At 47.6% G+C, this 18,771-nt stretch overlaps 2 protein-coding genes across 7 annotated transcripts in view; one reads left to right on the top strand and one right to left on the bottom strand.

The window, feature by feature from the left end:
* KDELR1 (KDEL endoplasmic reticulum protein retention receptor 1) overlaps positions 1 to 18,771 on the bottom strand; it is a 126,935-nt gene that overhangs the window by 24,524 nt on the left and 83,640 nt on the right. The window lies entirely within an intron of this gene.
* Positions 1 to 18,771, top strand: part of GRIN2D (glutamate ionotropic receptor NMDA type subunit 2D) — a 58,536-nt gene that overhangs the window by 3,041 nt on the left and 36,724 nt on the right. The window contains exon 2 of one of the 3 annotated variants that reach the window (XM_083584089.1): positions 2,086 to 2,183. The exons of the other annotated variants lie outside the window; for them this stretch is intronic. The gene's annotated coding sequence lies outside the window, so the exon portion shown is untranslated. The remainder of the gene's footprint in view (positions 1 to 2,085; positions 2,184 to 18,771) is intronic. 3 annotated transcript variants of the gene reach the window in all.

The following is an 18,771-nucleotide window of genomic DNA, read 5'->3' as shown; positions in this document are numbered from 1 at the left end:
CACCGGGTGGCAGGCTGGCTCTTACAGAGGTAACTCTCCCTCGCAAAGTGGGGCGGGGAGGGGGCGTTGATAGGAGGCTTGCCTAAACTGGCCTCTTAATAAGGGTTTTGACAGGTAGGATGGGAGTTAAAGAGGATTTTATTTGTGAGCGGGTGGAAAGGCTGGGATGTTGAGACAGAGAGTGATTTATCTACTGGTCATTAAAAGAAAAGAAAAATCTGCCATTTGAACGCCAGGGCTGAAGCACAGCAGAACCCTTTCTGAGTCTGTACTCTGCCCAAAATGAGTTGGGAATGGATGTATCCAAGATCTAGCAGCAGAGGGGGGAGAGAACCCAGGCATCCTGGTTGGCTCAGGCCCCTCCCCCTCCCAAAATGACAGAGGGGGCTGGTTTCCTAATTCTAACCCTGGATGCAGAGGACTGGGTTCCCCACCTTCCCCGTTCTCAACCCAGGAGCCTCCTCCTACACCACCCCAAGAGTCCAGATAAGGAGCACACTTCCTTCCCCATCCTTCCTTGGCTCCATGTGCCTGAGGAAGAAGACATCTCTTGGCCTGCCACATCTGCCTTCCTCCCCAGCATGCATGTGTGCACGTGCACGCATGCACAGCAGTGGCTCCATGCTTCCCATGCACTCGTGGGCCCAAGGAGGAGGTAGGTGGCTTTGCTGGGTGCCAGTCAGTCACTGACTGAATAGTGGACTGGGAACTGGGAAGGGCACAGAGGTAAGAGAGAGGAACAGAAGGGGGGTGTTGATGACCAGGCCCCTGAACGCCTTCAGAAAAGGTTTGGTCATTAAGAATTGGATGCAGAATCCCCTTCCAGCACCTTCTGCTTTTTCCAAAGAATTCACAAGGTGATTCCTCACATTCCCTCCTAGTGCAAAATTTACTGGGCGCAGTGGGGGGCGGGTGGGTGAGAGGTATACTTTTTGTGATGCCTCTCTTTAAAAGGCATGGTTTGGCTAAAATGGGAGGAGTCAGGAGGTGGGGCTTGTCCATTTTATTAAGGCCCTCTACCCTTACCCCCATAGTTCAAACACGGTGCCCTCTCTCCCGCGTATGTTGGCATCTGGGCAACTCTTTTCATACGTAAGGTCTCATGCCAGCCCATGGAAACAGCCGTCTAACAGAAATAGCAGCAAGGTGTGAGTGTGAAAAGGAATTGAAGGGAAGGAAAAGAGGGGGCCAGGGAATTTAGGGAGTTGCCTGGCGAAAGGCCACAGATCCCTTCTTTATAAGAGGATTCTTGCGATTCAGCATGCAAAGCACTTGCACCACCTATGATCCCTCAACAAGGCAGAGGGGCAGAGGCTTGGCTGGAGAACGTGGGCCACAATCTCATGACCACTTGCATGTCAAGCAAAGGGTGAGGCAGTAGGTGAAGAAGGTCCACAGGGTGCTGTTTAATAGAGAGGAGCAAGGCAAGAGGTGCTGTACCACAGGAAGAAAGGTGGGAACCATTATAGGACCTTTGGCGCTTGAGTAAAGAAATACTGGCTTGTTTTTGTGTGTGTTCCATTCAGTATTCCCTTTTCTCTGTGCTGCTGCCTTCTGCTAGGTTCAGGACATCCTTCTCTAAAAAGCTCTCCTCACACTTCATGCACAGTCCTTGAAATACCTATGGAACTCATTGTCACTGGACAATGCAAATAGGTAGGGATTCAAAGTGGGTTTTTGTTTTTGAAAGGAAGGGAATCCTTAGAGAGAATAATGGAGAATGGGGTAAAACTGATAGCAGCCAGCAAAGATGGGTGCAGGAACCAGCCTCTTGCGGAAGATGACTGTGAAGCTGAATGCAAGGCAGAGGATAACATCACTTTGTAATTACTACTGTGGTTTCCTCAGGAAACAATGTTTTCCGTGTGGGGAGGTGGGGGCGGAATCCCTAAGGTGATGCTGGCTTTTCCGAAAGGATGTGAGAGCTCCGGCTTTTCTCATCCTTTTTCCAACCCAGTTTCTTTTGCAGGTGGGTGTTTTGCTACAGCCTGCAGGCTAGCTGGACCACTTTTCATCTTTTGTGCAATCTTGGGGGCAGTCTGTGGCTGCCGGTCACAAAGATGTTTCTGCCCGCTTTTTCCCTAGGATTGGAAATGGGGCCACGCAGTGGGCTCCGCAGCTGTGGGGGCTGAAGCGCTATTTTCCTTGCCGGATTCTGGAGACTAGATTAAGATGGATCATTGGTATGGCCCAGTCTGACGGTGACTATGACCTTTGAGTGTGTGCATCTTTGTCTATGAGTATCTGCGCTTGGGACCCCACATCGTTGGGTGTGTAGTATCTGAGCGTGTGCTTCTTTTCATGTGTCTATGTGGGCTTTTCACACCTGGAGTCTGGCCGTTCACATGTGAGATTGCTAGCATTTTACAAAGCAGGTGTGTCCTTGGCTGTATCAGTGGCTGTTTCTGCCTTTCCAATTGTGCATGTGTGTCAATGATCCTCTTTGCTGCTGTTTCGGGTGCATCAAAGGCTGCCTCTCTTTACTGATCACTGTACTGGGGTGTGTGTGTTAAATCTCACCTGCTGTGTGAACCTGTATCAGAGGCTGCCTCTCCCTTTTGTGCACATGGCTTGTTCTCTCCTCTCTGACTGTGCGTGTGGATCAGTGGCTGCCTCTGCCCTCTGACTGTCTGCTTTGCCGATTGCCTCCTCTCTTGATTGTGTCTTGCTCGGGTGACTCTTCTGGCATGGGTATAGCTCAGTATCAATAACTGTCTCTCTTCAGGTTGTGTGCGCGCGTGGCTGTTTTAGTGCATCTAAGCAAATCCCCCCTTTCCTGACTGCCAGCATTATTTAGCATGCAGGGGTTGGCCACAGTTCAACCTCAACGCCCCCCCCCTCACCCCCGCCGCCTTTCCAGCTCAGCCATCAATTCACTCAATGGACTTGGACCAATAAGTCTCAGCCATTCTCAGCATGGCAATATTAGTCATCTACCTCCAGAGGATGGACTAGGTAAGAATGGTTAAGCACATTTGCCCTCTTGGTCTGCTGTGGATGGTATTACAAGCAAATGAAGCTGTATTATACTGAGCCAGACCACTGGTCCACTTTGCCCATTTGTTTACCCTGACCAGCAACAGTTCTCCAGCCTTACCGGGAGATACCAGGGATTGAACCTGCAACCTCCTGCATGGAAAGCAGGTGCTCTGCCACTGAGCTACGGCCTTTCCCCTCTCCATCCTTGGGTCAAGGCAACTGTCTCTGCTGCTTGAGAAAGAGACCACATGTGTGGTCTCTCCCTCCAAGCACACAATCGGAATGGCTTCCTCTCTCCTCCTGCCACTTGTAGATTTTTCTCACCGGTTGTGCCTTTTCTCCCTTGAAGAGGCGTTGGCTGCTAGAAGAGCCTCCTAGCAACAGATTAGCTGGTTTGGGTGTGGTCAGTGAGAGATGCTGAGGCACACGACTAACTCTGCTGCACAGATTTAGTGCCCAGAATGCATTAGAGTGCCTACAGCAATGTTATTTGTTGAGATTTTAAATTATTGAGGTTTGAAAGGTTGGCGGTTTAATTTATGTTTTAAATTTTGCTTATTGTAATTTTATGGTTATAAGCCCTTTTGAGACCTGCATGGTAAAAAGTGGGATATAAATTTTTGAATAAATAAATGGTATACAGTGCAGCACTACTAATAGTATTATTACTAATAGCAGTAGTACTGTGAACTTGTATGAGGAGGCACACACAACCAGGAATACACACTGAATACAGTGGGGTCAGGTAAAAATTTGACACTGCCTGTGGCAACAACAGCCTTCCACCTATATTCCCATGTTTTTCCCAAATATACAATGAAATTGCAGCAACACAGTTGCATAGTGAACCCATCTGTCTTTATACACCGCGGTAGCTTTATCTGCAGGCCTTGAGACAGAATCAATAGTTTGCCCCCACCATTTTGCAAGCGGTTTTCATCAAATGTACTTCCAGCAACGTAGCTGTGTTCTTTTAATTATTGATATGTATGCTCCTTGGTGATTAGTAGTGTGAGTTGAATGGAGAACACACATGAGCACTGGTTAGTTTGCACATTCGCTAGATGTACTCAGTGTATTCAAATGAAGAGCATAAACAGGGAACTCTGCATATGTGCAAAAACTCAAGTGATGCTGGGAAATGTGTGCAAACTTGACGGCATATTTCACACACACGCTGGTCATGGTGAGTTCACCACTTGGAAAACATGTACGTTCTCTGGTCAGGTGTGAAATGCTCAGATTCACTAATATCCCTTGGAGGGCTATACACATTGACTGGTCAGTGTACACAATTCCCATTTGTTAAGATATTCTCCACATTGTCCAGGGAGCGTGCACAATTGCCAGCATTTGTCAGACACATTTTCCCATGTTAACCATATTTCTGAAATATAGATGCTTTTGTGAGTAGGGTTCTATCTCTACATATCTTCCCCATGTGGTTGCTGGAGAATTTTAGGTACATGATTTATCACTGCTCCTTCTTGCAACAGCTACAGTTAAGTATACTGCCATATCTATTCCCTTGTGCAAATATGGACTACTTACCTGCTCTTGGGGTGTTACTTCATGTTCTCAAATGCTCTGCCTACCTTCATTCAAGGAGATGTTGCCATCCTACACAATGTGAATTGACACCAGTGTGATTCTGCCCTGTCGCTACATAGCCTCATGGCTTGTATGACACAATTTTTGTCATGCAGGATGCCAACATCTTTTAAGACAAGGGTGAGGAAACTCGAGTCCAACAACTTTGGGGTCGGGGGGCGGCAGCAGAGGACAGGTTCACCATATGCACATCCTTTATGTCATTTTACCAACAGGTCAGTAAACTCTGCAACAATGTTCTACTGCACACACTACTTACACAAAACAACATGGTTGCATATTAGCACACACACCTACTTAGTCATGCCATTGTGTTTTGGGGCCATAAATACACTTTAATGTAGTACTTTAAATAGCTCCTTTGAGATGATAGTCCTCACACTGCACCATTGTACCTATATGTTAATGCGCTTTTAGATAATACCTGCCCGCTTTCACGTTCTTCAGGCCCATATTAAAAAATCTATCTACAAGACAGTAAGCTCTAGGAAGGCCTCAGCTCAGTAGTAGAGAACATCCTTTGCATGCTGACGATCCCAGGTTAATCCCTGGCATCTCCAGGCAGGGCTGGGAAGGATCCCTGTCTAAAACCACAGAGAGAGGCTGCCACTCAGTGGAGGCAATACTGAGCTAGATGGACCAGTAGTCTGACTAAGCATATGGCAGCTTCACTTGCCGTCTAATGTCTGCAATTCCACAGCCGACATCGTTGCACACTAAATTACTCCAAATCTGCAACAACTGGGCTGTCAAGCTGTACGATACTTTAGAAATACATCCCCTAATTTTTGGCCCTGTTTCTCACACATTTCATCAAGGGTACTGTTTTACTCCATAGCTACACCTTGCTTCTAGAGAGAAGTGTCTTTGCCTTTTAATGCCCAGGTTGAAATAAAGGAAACTGTCATCCTTCCCACCCTTGGACAGATTCTTTTGACTGTAGCTGCCAATATTGATCTTGTGTGTGCAGCCCATCCTATTACAAAGCTCATCCAGGTCACAGTTTATCACAGATACACTCACAACCAAGCAAAACCCTTCTCTGGTTGCAATGTTTTCCATGCTGTCCACAGGGATCCTCCTGAATCTAGTTTTGGGCTGTAGCTCTTACCCCTTCCCCAGACACACTAATTCAAGCTGCAAGCAAATACATGGGAATAATTCTATAGATAACACCCATTCAGAAAGAGATGCCACGATTGTAAATGGCTGTATGAGAGAAAGTGCCTCCTTTTCAACACACTCTGCCTACCCTCCTCTGCATATAATCCATGGTGTTGTTTATTAATACCATTCTTCAGCCAAACCTACAGGCTCTTTCTGGCAGTGCCAACACTGATTCTCACCACCGGCCACTTTTTTCATACATGCTGTCTCTGTGTTCATTCACACCCTCTCTCATTTATCTCTCACTGCCTGCTGCCCGCACCCTTGTTCCTTCCTGCAAAAAGCAGAGGATTCTGGGACCATTGCCCACCCACCCCCTTCCTCCAGGTGCTCCAGTTTCCAGATCAAGCCATTAATGGATACTTATGAAAAGCTCCCCCCCTCCACCGCCCCATGCCCAGCTCATGCTCCACTAAAGAGCAAGAGAGTGTGTGGGCTTCACAAAACTGCCAGGCACAGCTGTGCTAGCAAAAGTGGCCTGTTGTCCGGGTTCCAGGAAACAGAGGTGATCCAGCGCGAGGCAGAGGGTTTTGGCAGCTTTGCATGGAATCTGTGCACACACCAAAACAGCTGGGAAAGGGCCTTGCCAATGGAGGGAAGAAATGAAAGAGAGTTCGGGAGCAGCTGTTTGGGCAGGGATTCTCCTTCACCTGGCACTGAGAGGCAAGTGCTATAAATTAAGAATGGAGTGGTTTAAGGTGGTGGAGTTTGGGGGGGAGGTAGATTGCAGAATCCAGGAAGATTTAGGCCACAAACACCTCACCTATTAGAAGTTAGTAACTTAGGAGAAAGGTTTCTAAAATGAAAGGTAATGTGACTCAAGCCTCTTGTTAGACCCTGAGCCAGAGCAGCCAAATTGAAGTTTGGCTGCAATTATACAACTGAAACGCACTCTGCACATGCTTTATCACTACTTCACAAACTGAATAACAGAGGCTCTGGCTAATCCCTGACTCGGCTTAAAAGTTGGGTATGGTGAGGTGTGTAGGGCTGCATAAAAGTAGCAGGTTAGAACTGGGAGAGAAAAGCCCAAAATGGAGGTGGGAGGGAGGAGTATTAACCTGGGATTACCGGGCATCAGCAGGGAGAGATTTTGTGCGGGCAAGTCTTGAGTGTGTGCGCGCATGTGTGGCTTCCAAATTAATTACAGTCAGAGAAGAGCCTGTGAGCGTCACTTGATGGGATTAAGGGTTTGTGGGAGGCGTGAAATTGACGCATGAAACCCTAGACCCTCTCATCTCCCCTCTGGCCCTGGGAACCTGGTGATTGGTTCCTCTTGGCTAATAACTCCCCCCCCCAATTTCCTTCCCTCGCAGCCTTTCTTGGTCCCCCACTTTTCCTCCCCAAAAAACCTGTCGCAATCCAGGGGGATTTTGCTCCTGCAGGCAGCTGGCAGGTGGAAATGAAACCTGCCGACTTTGATTAAACCTCTCTGAGGCGTGTGTGTCGTCTCATCGGTTGTGTGTCTCAAAGAGAAGCAGGGGCTGATCATCCCAGCATCACCTTCCCTCTTCCCCAAATTAGGATGCCTCACAACTTTCAACACCAACTGTTTGGATTTATTTATTTATAGTTTAGAAAGTGAGGGGGATAAACAGGCTTTATAAATATGCCCAGTGGGCAGAGAAAGTGGATACTGATGAGTTTTTCCTCACTCTCCCCTAACTTGGGGTCACCCAATTATGTCAGTTGGTAGGAGGCTCAGGACAGAATGAAGAGTTGCCTTCGTGCAATGCATAATTAACCTGTGGAACTGCTGCTGCAAAAGGTGTGAGCAATGTGTTTAGAAGGCTTTAAAGGGGGATTAGATTAATTAATGGATGGCAGCCTTTGTGTGGAGCTTCCAGGTTCAGAGGCAGTGCCACTGAATAACAGTTGCTGGGAAGTATAAATGTGGTGAAAGCTTTGTTTGTAGGCTTCCTGGCAGCATATGGCTGGCCAATGTGCAAAATGGGAGACTAGAGTAGTTGAGCCTTTAGTCTGATCTAATGGAGCTCTTTTTTCATTTATTTCTTGCTTAAGAGAATCATAGAGGGGAGAGTGGGACCAAAAGGATGTACAATCCACACAGGCAAATCCCCCCCCCCCGTTTTTGCCCCATTATATGGCAAGCAGACGCACCCACAAAGTCACATCAAGGGGTCACCCAATATCAAACTGTTCATTCATTCATTCATTTCATAGCATTCATACACCGCTTGATTGTAAAACAACAACAACCTCAATGTGGTTTATAAAAAGATAAAACAATAAAATTGAAATAAAATCATGGCTATACTTAAAAACATACAAAAGTTAAAATGCTGAAGCAGATTAAAATCGCTTCAACTTCCTAGCATCTGGGTAGACTTGTCTAAACAAGAATGTTTTCACCAGGTGCCCAAAAGATTACAGTGAAGGCACCTGCTTGATCTCAATAGGCAGGGAGTTCCAAAGTGCATTAAACAATCAAGTTCTTATCAATGTAGAATGGGTATATGTGGCACCTGTGGTAGTGCCAATTTTGCTGATCAAAGTGGTTGAGTGGGCACGTGGAGCAAGATGATATCCTAGGTAAACTGGTCTCAAGTTGGTAAGGGCTTTATATCAGGGGTCAGAAAACTTACCACGCCTCGGGCTGGTGTCTCCAGTGCCGATCGTGTGGCGGGCCGGAGGGCGGGGGAGTGTGTGCCCATACGCGTGCGCACACACTATTTCTGGCGCACTTCCGGGTCGGAGGAGCACCGGAAATAGCTTGTGTGCACGTGCACGGGCCTCCTCCGACCCGGATGTGCACCGGAAATAACTCTTGCGCATGTGCAAATAACGCTTGCGCATGAGTACAAACTGTTTCCGGTGCTCCTCCGACCCGGAAGTGGGCAGCTGCGCAGCGCAGCACCGGTAAGCGCAGGCGGTGGCAGAAGGCGGCGGGGGTTGCCACGGGCTGGATAAACGAGTCCCTTGGGCCTTATCCAGTCTGTGGGCCTTGGTTTGGGGACCTCTGCTTTATATGCTAATAGTAGCACCTTGAATTTGGCCCAGTAGCAAATTTGCAACCAGTGCAGATCTCTGAACACATGTGTTATATGCTGACAAGGCCTCACCGATGTCAGCAATCATGCTGCAGCATTCGGCACTAACTGCAGCTTCTGGATGAAGCGTGAGGGAAGCCCCACATACAGCGCATTGCAGTAATCCAGTCTTGAAGTAACCAATGCATGAACTACTGTACTGTGGCAAGGCTTTCCTAGTCCAGGAATGGCCACAGCTGTCAAATCAGCTACAGTTGGTAAAGTGTACTTCGAACCACTGAGACTACCTGAGCCTCCAGTGACAGAGCCGAATCCAGAAGCATCCCCAAACTGTGAACGTGCTCATTAAGAGTCAGTGCAACCCCATCCAGGGTAGGCAACTGACCAATTCTTGGACACAAGAACTACTCTCACACAGTGCCTCATTGCAGTAAGGCCCTGTATCCTATTGTGCTCCAACCTCACCCCAGACCCGTTTTTCCAGGGACATCCCTGATTTAGAGAAGCCATCCCAGTTTCTGACTTGATCCGGGAATGTCCCACTTAGGATGTCCCTGTTTTCATTGGCAAAATGTTGGAGGGTATGGAGTTATCTGACCACTGAGCCATCTGAAGGCAATCCTGTACAGTTGTACCTTGGTTGTCGAATACCTTGGTACTCGGATGTTTTGGCTCCCAAATGTCGCAAACCTGGAAGTGAGTGTTCTGGTTTGCAAACATTCTTTGGAACCTGAACGTCCAACGGGACTTCCGCGGCTTCCAATTGGCTGCAGGAGCTTCCTGCAGCCAATCAGAAGCCGCGCTTTGGTTTCCAAACATTTTGGAAGTCGAACGGACTTCCGGAACAGATTCCATTCGACTTTCAAGGTACCACTGTATAGGGAAGGTTTTTTCCATGTTTAATGTTTTGTTATGATACTTTGTATGTATGTTGGAAGCTGCCCAGAGGGCTGGGGCAACCCAGTAAGATGTGTGGGGTATAAACAGTAAAATTATCATTATGGAGTGGGACGTCCCTATTTTCATTGGAGAAATATTGGAGGGTATGTCACCCCACAATAAGGATGCCCATCAACTCTAACCCATAGATGCCTCACACTATTTTAGCCTTGTTCTATACTCAAGCTGGACCATATTTCTATCTGTTAGAAGGCTCCAAAATTTCAGGAAAGGTTCTTTTCAGCCCTGCTATCTGATATTCTGTAACTTTGGGGAGAATGGGAGCTTCAAGATGGTGTGACAGAAGGAAAGAAAGAGCGAGTGCTAGATGAAGTTGCAATGCTGCTCTCTCCGCCCACTTTTGGTTCTGCACCCACCCATGGCCCCCAAGTTGTCTTTTCCAATGGCTCAATGGCCCTTCACAGGGCCCACTTGTTTCAGCCAGAGGTGCCAGGGGGACACAGCCAGGGTCTAGGTTGGACCACTGAACTATGAGTCTCAGAATGTCTTTTGGATCTAGCAGCCCTCCCCTCCATCTGTACCCTCCATCCCTCATGTTCCCCAGACCCTGTGATTCTGCCCCTCAGACACACGGACCTCACAGTCTTTCCAAATGCGAATGCGGGATCTCTACACCAGACTCAGCTGCAATTGCCTTTGATTTAAACAACAAAAACGGGGGATTCAAGAAGGTCTTTCAAAGCTTTTCCTGCAGAGGACTTGGACGCCTCTCTTGCCCTCCCTCAGCCTTGAGGTGCTTGAGGGTGTCGGCTTCATTCCTCCAGTACTTCAGCAGCATTTGTGTTTGTCATGCCAGTGAAGAAAAAGTATGTGAGCTTCGCCAAGCCAGTGTCCCTGTTGTATCCCAGCTGTCCTTGAGTACTAAGCAAGGGATCCCTGTGTTAACAGCCGCCATCCCAAGAGCAGTTGTAGAGGATTGCTGTGCCCATAACGTTTTTGTGTTTGTAAGTCCTAGCATAGAGGCAACAATGGTCTAGTCAATGCAACCACCCACCTCCACCCCAGAAGCAGCTGCCTTAGTCCCAGGCAAAAGTGTGTTGTCTGCTTGCGGGGTGCGGAGGCTGTTTGCCCTGGTGTGTGGCATCCACCCGGCGATGTCAAACACCCGGGGGCCTTGTTCGTTTCTGTGTTCCTCTAACTGAGATGCGCGGAGGAAAGAAAAAGCGAGAAAAAGGACAAAAACGCAGCACGACTCGGGGCCCCGAGGGGAGAGAAAGAAAAGGCAGGAAAATCAATAACTCCGGCAGGAACCAAAGAGAGAGGGGAGAGGAGGAAGAAAAGGGAAAAGAAAGGAAAGCTCATTGAGGGAGTGGGGAGAAGAGGCAGTGCGAGGGAAGTGGGGGCAGAAGTCTTACAGCAATGGGGGCAGAGCATTAGGAAGGCCTCTTGCGGTCTTCTGGAGGATGTGGAATGCAGGCGAAAGCGTCAGCAATAGCCGGCTTGCTTTTATGTGGTGTGGGTGTAAAGGCAGGAGCTGGCTGTTTGTGTGTGTTATTTCACATGCGTTTATTTAAGAGCTGAGACTTTGTCCATTCTATGGACTGCTTTGCAACAGTGAAATTCCTACATGCAGGGGGCCTAGGAACATAGGAAGCTGCCTTTTACAGAGTCAGGACCCAGATGACTATCTAGCTCAGCACTGTCTACACTGACTGGCAGCAGCTCTCTAGGATTTCAGGCAGGGTTTTCTCCCAGCCATATGTGGAAAGGCTGGGAACTGAACCTTCTCTGTGCAAAGTGGGTGCTCAACCATTGGGCCAGGGCATATTAATTCCTACACAGAAGTGGTATCTCTATAAGAATTTATTCTTCTTATTATATATTTACCCTGTTCCTTGTCCAAAGAGATCATGGTGGTGTACGTGGTTCTACCCTTCCCTGTTTTATACTCACAACAACCCTGTGAGGGAGTGGGGAAAGAGAAGGGGGGCAGGCACGGGGTCCATGGGTTTAGCGGCTGAGCGGGGATTTGACACTCTAGTCACTAGACCTGGCTCTTCACCCTTCACATCTTGGCCAATGTGAAGGAGTCTCGGGGGGGGCGGTTAGGGGAAGAGGGCAGCTATTTATTCCTAGTCCCCATGTGGGTACATTGTGCACTGCTCACTATTCATAATTTACAGAGCACTTAAAAAAAACCGACTTTGCAATCTACATTGCTTTCACAAACAAGCCCACAAGGAAGCAGATTATCAGTAGTCCCATTTTACAGATGGGACAAATAGGGCTGCAGGAAAAACAACTTATCCAAGGCTGTACTAGTGATCTGTGGCAGAGACGCCTCTTGGACCAGCTCTCTAACCACTAGGCATTGGCATATCTATTCACCCACCCTTATTCTTTTCCCTCTTTGGGGTCTGTAAGATGGTAAGGTCTCCGTGTCTGTTCCTGATAGTGGTAGGGTGACAGGAGCATGAAGGGGGGAAGAAGGGGGGTCTTTGCTTGCTGAAGGCCCTGATGAGCCGGGCAGAGCGCCGGCTTCTGATTGCACTCCCAGGAATAGAAACACTTCTGTGATTGCGGAAATTACTGTCTCCTCAGCAAAGAGGCACAGGGGATATATGGGCTTAACCTCCTCTCTTCCAACTGAGATCATACTTGTATTCCCACTTACCCTGGTGTCAAGCCTTGTTTTCATGTGGCCCCAGGGTAGACCAAGAAGCCCATGCGTTTCAGTATTTAGCCTTCTGTGGTGAATGTGTGGGTTAACAGAAATGGTCTAAATACAGACATATGTGTATGTTTGCTTGCCTGAGTGTTGCTAACATCAGGGCTTTTGACTATGTATACGGTATTGCAGTTTTAAAAACCCTGGTGTCAAAGAAAAAGTCATCGTTCTGTTTACTAGCAGATGTCTGCAAGCCAACCTCAAAGCAGGGTCACCTGAGGGAAAAGAAAGCCAGTGGACTAGCAGAACCCTGCCCCTAGTATGTGGGGAAAGAAGGGAACTATCCGGGATATAATCAGCAATTACTAGAACACACTGGGTGCTCAATACGGTGTGGCCATCAATATACTTCCCAGCAGATTTGTGCCAGATATTGCTAGTAAGAGGTTCCAATCCTGGCCTGACTGCACTGGCTGCCAATTAGTTTCCAGGCCCAATTCAAAGTGCTGGTGTTGACCTATAAAGCCTTACACTGCTCAGGACCTCAATACCCAGAGAGGCTCACCTGGTCCCATCATTACATGTCTTTAGGCACCAGGCAAAAACATTCCTCTTTACCCAACCCTATGGCCATTAAATAATCTAGGGACTGTTAAAGCAAGTTTGTGTGTGTCTGTTATTGTGATTATATGATGATGACGACGATGATGCTATCTATTATTATGCTTTTTATTGTGCTCCATAAAATATATTCTTAATGTTGTACACCACTTTGGAATCTTTTGATAAAGGGCGATATATAAGTACAGTGGTACCTCGGGTTGAGTACTTAATTCATTCTGGAGGTCTGTTCTTAACCTGAAACTGTTCTTAACCTGAAGCACCACTTTAGCTAATGGGGCCTCCCGCTGCTGCCACGCCGCCGGAGCACAATTTCTGTTCTCATCCTGAAGCAAAGTTCTTAACCCGAGGTAATATTTCTGGCTTAGCGGAGTCTGTAACCTGAAGCGTATGTAACCCGAGGTACCACTGTAGTAGTTGTAGTAGTAGTAGTAGTAGTAGTAGTAGTAGTAGTAGTAATGTGTATGCATGGGAAGAAGCTACAGCTCAGTGGCTTTGGAACATAGTGTGTGGTGCCAGCTAGAGGGTAGGGGGCAGGGTGTTTGCCCCCAGTGATCGCAAGATCATAGCTTTGTGTTCCAAATTAATTAACTCAGATTGCTTACACAGCAGCCCTTTTATCTGGAACTGCCATCTTTGGATCATTCACTTTTCACTGAGCATCCAGACATCTTTGTCTTTCTGTTGCATCCCGGTGTTTTCTTCCCATGTTTCTTCAGACCTGATCTGTGATCATCATCATTATTTTTGGTAATAAAACTTAATTGTAGCAGCCGCCGCTGATCTAGTTTGTCAGGCAAAGCAGTACTGAGACTTAAGCAGCAGTGGAGCCCTCCTGCCACCGGAAGCACCGCAGCTTACCTTGAGGGAGCTGGGACGGGGGGGGGGGGCTTAGCATGGGCAAGACTAGGGCTACACAGATGCACTGGCAGAACCGGACTTGTGCTCCTGCTGGTGCGTCTGTGTGACCTGGACCTTCTCTTTGCCCCAACTTTGCCCAGGTAAGCTGCAGTAGTGCCAGAGGCACAGCGTCTCTATGGCTCTTCCCCACCACACCAACTGCAACTGCTTTTCAGTCAAGGGATGGGGAACCAATGGCCTTCCAGATGTTGCAGGACTACACCTCCCATCATCCCTGGCCATGCTGGCTGTGGTTGACAGGAGCAGTAGTCCAGCAACATCTGGAGGGCCACTTGTCCCCTGCCCCTGTTTTAAGTCCCTATTTGTCTTAAATTAAAGGATTCCTATTTACAGGTTCATCCTGTTTTATTGCTTCCTGATGTGCATAGGAGCAGATTAGAGGTGAATAGCCTTTAATGCACCTTTAATCTGCTCCCATGCATCGTAATTGCCACTCGGATAGTCTCTTGGATTTGCTCCAGTGCTAATTTCTGTTCTGGGGTGGGGTGGGGGGAGGCTTTATATATAGTTATTTCACTATAAAAATGAAGTGGGGGGAATAATGAAAGGAAATCAATAATTAAGGTCTCCCCCATCAGAACAGACTCTGACACTGAAGCAAATCAGAGAGGATATTCAAGGGACAATTAAGAGGCTATTCATCACTACTCCCCCATCAACCCTCATCAGGAAAAAAAAATAAAGCAGGCTGAATGTACAAGGAGGAAACTTTTAATTAATGTTGCTGGTATCCTCTGCTGAAGGGATGTGAAGCCTGTGCCGTCCTCTCCCCACCCCCAGAGATGCTGCTGGACTACAACTCCCATCATCCCTGACCACTGGCTTTGCCGGCTGGGGCTGGTGGGAGCTGAGAGTCCAATGATATCTAGAGGACTTACTGAATAGTACTTACTTGTGAGCAAACATGATGGGAGGATCTTAACCATGGAGAAGTGCATTCCTGCATAATACAGTGGTACTTCGGGTTACATATGCTTCAGGTTACAGAAATAGTATCTCGGGTTAAGAACTTTGCTTCAAGATGAGAACAGAAATTGCGTAGCAGCAGTGGGAGGCCCCATTAGCTAAAGTGGTGCTTCAGGTTAAGAACAGTTTCAGGTTAAGAACGGACCTCCAGAACGAATTAAGTACATAACCAGAGGTACCACTGTACAGTGCTACACTGTCCTGAGCTTTGAGCTGCCATTCCACCCGGCTGCAGCAGAGGAAGAGAGTGGCCAGTGCGGTGCTGCTGCCCTCCCAAGAGTGGCATTACCAGGATGGGGGTGGCAAGGTTGGGGCCGTGCAGGCCCACTGGTGGTACCAATCCGATGCACAGACCTAACCTTGCCACCCCATGCCCATCTTGGCCTGTTAAATGGCAGCAACACTGCTGTTGAGAGGCCCACGGGGCAGAGAGGCCCACATCATCGGTTAGCCTGTGGGGCCAGCTGGCATTTGGTTCATTCTCGCTCTGAACTGTTTCCATTCAAGCTGGCAATTATAAGAACAATTATGCGACTTTAATAACTTGTCCCTGAGTTTGCTTGTTTCAGATAGTAAGGCTGTGTGGGGAGAACCTGCTTTATTTTTAATTGGTGATTAGTATATTTTAAGCATTTAAAAATAATGTGATTGAATGGAGCTTCTGTGGAAGCTGTTTAAAATCTGTTTCTATCCAATTGCGGAAAAGCAGGGCTTTTCAGCTGTGCTAAGCTTAGGGCCCTGGCATGGAAGCAACCTCAGAATCATGATGGTTGCTTGGCTCTCTCCTGCAACTAGTAACGCAGATTGGCCTGGACATTCCACATATGATCTACTGCAGCAGCGGAGGGAAAACTTCTCATTTCGCCACATTTCAAACCCCTGCAATGAAGTATGTAAAAAGGGGGCAGCTGAGAAGAGAGATAAATTATCCATATGAAGTGATCTTACGATTGTCGTTTGGATATATGAAGAGAGATGTTACTGCATAGCGGCACTGTTGTGCGTTTGCACCTATGCCTCCTCAGAAAAGTGTTTGGCTGTCATGCGTGGCGTAAAAATGCACTGTGTCTGTGTGTTAGTCTGAGGTGTGGTTATAATTGGGTTTGTCATCTGGCGAGCTGTGATGTGTTAGGGAGCTCAGCATATATGTAAGAAGGGTTCCCTGACAAGTAGGCATAAAGTGTTCTTCTTTAGCCGTGCATTTCCAAACTGGGAATTAAGCACTATCTGACCTGCTTCATTCCTGCTTGTTTTAAGGTGCTGGTTTCTATTTTGGTCTTTATGGTAATTATTTACTGTTTTATTGGGAGTTGTATAACTTCGTAATATGTGATTTTTGTGACTGAAAGTGGCCTGGAGCGGTTATGCTGAAACAGGATATAAATTTAATGAAGAACAATATTAATACACAAGTGTCAATGCTTGGATGCCTGCTCCATGGGAGCCTGCAAAAAGCTTCACTGCTGTTTGTGGATGTTTGGAAAGCTTCACCTATATATATTTACTGTCTGGCATGTGTATAACACATTTAATGTTCCTGATGGTTTTTACTGTTTCCACCAACACCCTGTGAGCAGTGCTGCAAATAATTCTCAATACTGGAGCTCCCTGTCCCTCTCTGCTCCCCTCCTATCCATGCCTCACCTACTGCTCTTTGCTGCTGCTTCTCTTGCCCTATCACAGCTTCCACTGTGAGCTCGTATTTGCAGCTTCAGAAATGATGCCCCCTTGTCAAGTGAGACAGAGTTGTTGCTGTGCTTTGCTATCTTCCTGGCACAAGGAGTCAATGGGAGGCTCTCTTTCCCCTCTTCAAGCTACAGAGGAAAGGGCACCAATCCGGGTGTGGGGGGAGAGGGAGGGAGTGTGCCCACTCCATGAGTTAAATACTGTTCTATCATTGTTTCCTCACTAACATTATATTGCCAGTAACTCTTCAGGATAAGAATGATGGTGAATAAAGTCACACGTAGCCCTGTCCATACAGCCTGTGTGCATTTGCCTTGTTAACAATCTGGAGGCAACCAGGCAAGTGGATAACTGTAAGCCTGTCTGTGAGGTCGATCCATTTGACAGAAGGCAAAACTGAGGACAAAAGGAACTTGCCCAGATACTTTTGGTCTAAGCAGGAACAGGCTGAGGACTCCTGAGTCCTGTTCTTTGTCCACTGGGCCACATGGGCTGGTGTGTGTGTGTGTGTGTGTGTGTGTGTGTGTGTGACTTTCCCTTGGTACGAGAGTGTGGTTTTCTATTTTGCTACAAAATATTGCCATTCCACCTTTCCATTAATAATGCTCAGAACAGCTAGTGTGATTTTTAAAAGAGATGATCAAGGCAAAACCGAACCAAATAATGGTATCCCTGGATGCATGGGTCAGTCTGCATGAGTAGGCAAGGGTGGTGTTCATGTTACTGGGTGCTGATGGAGATGGCTGGGGCCACACTTGCAAAATTTGCATTGCTGCAATGGAGGGAGCCTGTGTGTGTGTGTGTGTGTGTGTGTGAGAGAGAGAGAGAGAGAGAGAGAGAGAGAGAGAGAGAGAGAGAGAGCGCACCCATGTATCTATATAGTCATCTGCAGTATGTGGGGCTCTGTGTATGCTTGCATCTACATACAGAGTGTGCCTCTCTAGCTTCCTCCCCAGTCACCAGTCATGGGCATTTAGCACCTGCTGTCCAGGCTCTATATCCTGGTACTTCCTGCCTTGGCACCATTTGGTTCCCCTGCTGGTATCACAGCTTCTCAGGTAGATCAGAGCCCAGAGGAGATGGGGATGACAAGCTAGCTCTGTGCCAGGGATTTGTGTAATGTTCCCTTCTCAGCAAACACCTGGTAGGAATTATCCCCACATTTCTGCCCAGTTCAGCAGCTGCTATATGCCCCCCTTCAATCAGCTTGCCCTAGGGAGCCAACTGATGATCACCATGCTATTGCCAGGATTACAAACAGGGCTATGGGAGGAGCATGTTGGGATGGAGATCTGTGCACTGGTAGCAAGGAAGTCAGGCCTCTAAACTGACCTCAAGCAGGTTACCTGTACAGGGCAACCTCCACCAGTAGGCTGGTGACAAGCCACAGTTGGAAAACCCATCTCTATTGGGTTTAGGGCAATCAGGCATGTTCAGAGTCTGATTTCCAGGTCCTGTCTAAGTCCAGGAATGCAGTCTATACAAAAAAGAAGCATGAGGTGGTGAACAACAATGAGGCATGTATGGATGTGTAGACCTTGAGACCCAACCACTGGTGCCAAGAAATGCCTCTTCAGAACCAGAAAGGAGAGTAGTTTGGAATCAGGATCCCAGACAGATGAAGCAGAGAACCACATGGTGTGTTCCATTCAGGATCAGTCTATTATCTGTGCTTTGGAGAAGATTAGTGCCCTGATCAGGGAAAATATGGAATTCTCAGTCCTTGTGATACAGGAAGTAAGAGGAACCCTACTGAATCAGTGCAAAGGCCCATCTAAGTCCAGCATTCTGTTTCCCCTAAAGGCCAAGCAGATGCCTATGAGAAGCCCACAAGCAGGATGTAAGACCAACAGCACTCCTGCTGCTGTTCCCTAGCGACTAATAATCAGAGGCCTAATGCCTCCAATTCTGGAAGCAGCATATAGCCATCATGACCGGTAGCCATTGATAGAGGCTTTGCATTTCAAAGGGGCAATGACCAGGTTTGGGGAGCAGGTGCCTATTCAGCTCAATGAGGAGTGCGAGGGAGGACTTTGATGGTTTGCCTAGTGGTGCTTGGGATACTCAGATCAGAGGATGCTTCTGGGCATGAAGGCCAATTTAGGAGGATAAGTCATAGCAGCAGCCTCTAAGGACCAGCTGACTATACACTCCAGGGTGGTGGGTGGTGGTGGGAGCCTTGAGCCAATGTGACACACATTAACATAAACCAATAGTGGGCACTCTGGAATGTATGAGAAA

Source organism: Podarcis filfolensis, assembly GCF_964270895.1.
Source record: "Podarcis filfolensis genome assembly, chromosome: 13".
NCBI lineage: Eukaryota > Metazoa > Chordata > Lepidosauria > Squamata > Lacertidae > Podarcis > Podarcis filfolensis.
The sequence above is the reverse complement of the archived record's forward strand: the minus strand, read 5'-3'. Positions and strand labels throughout refer to the sequence as shown.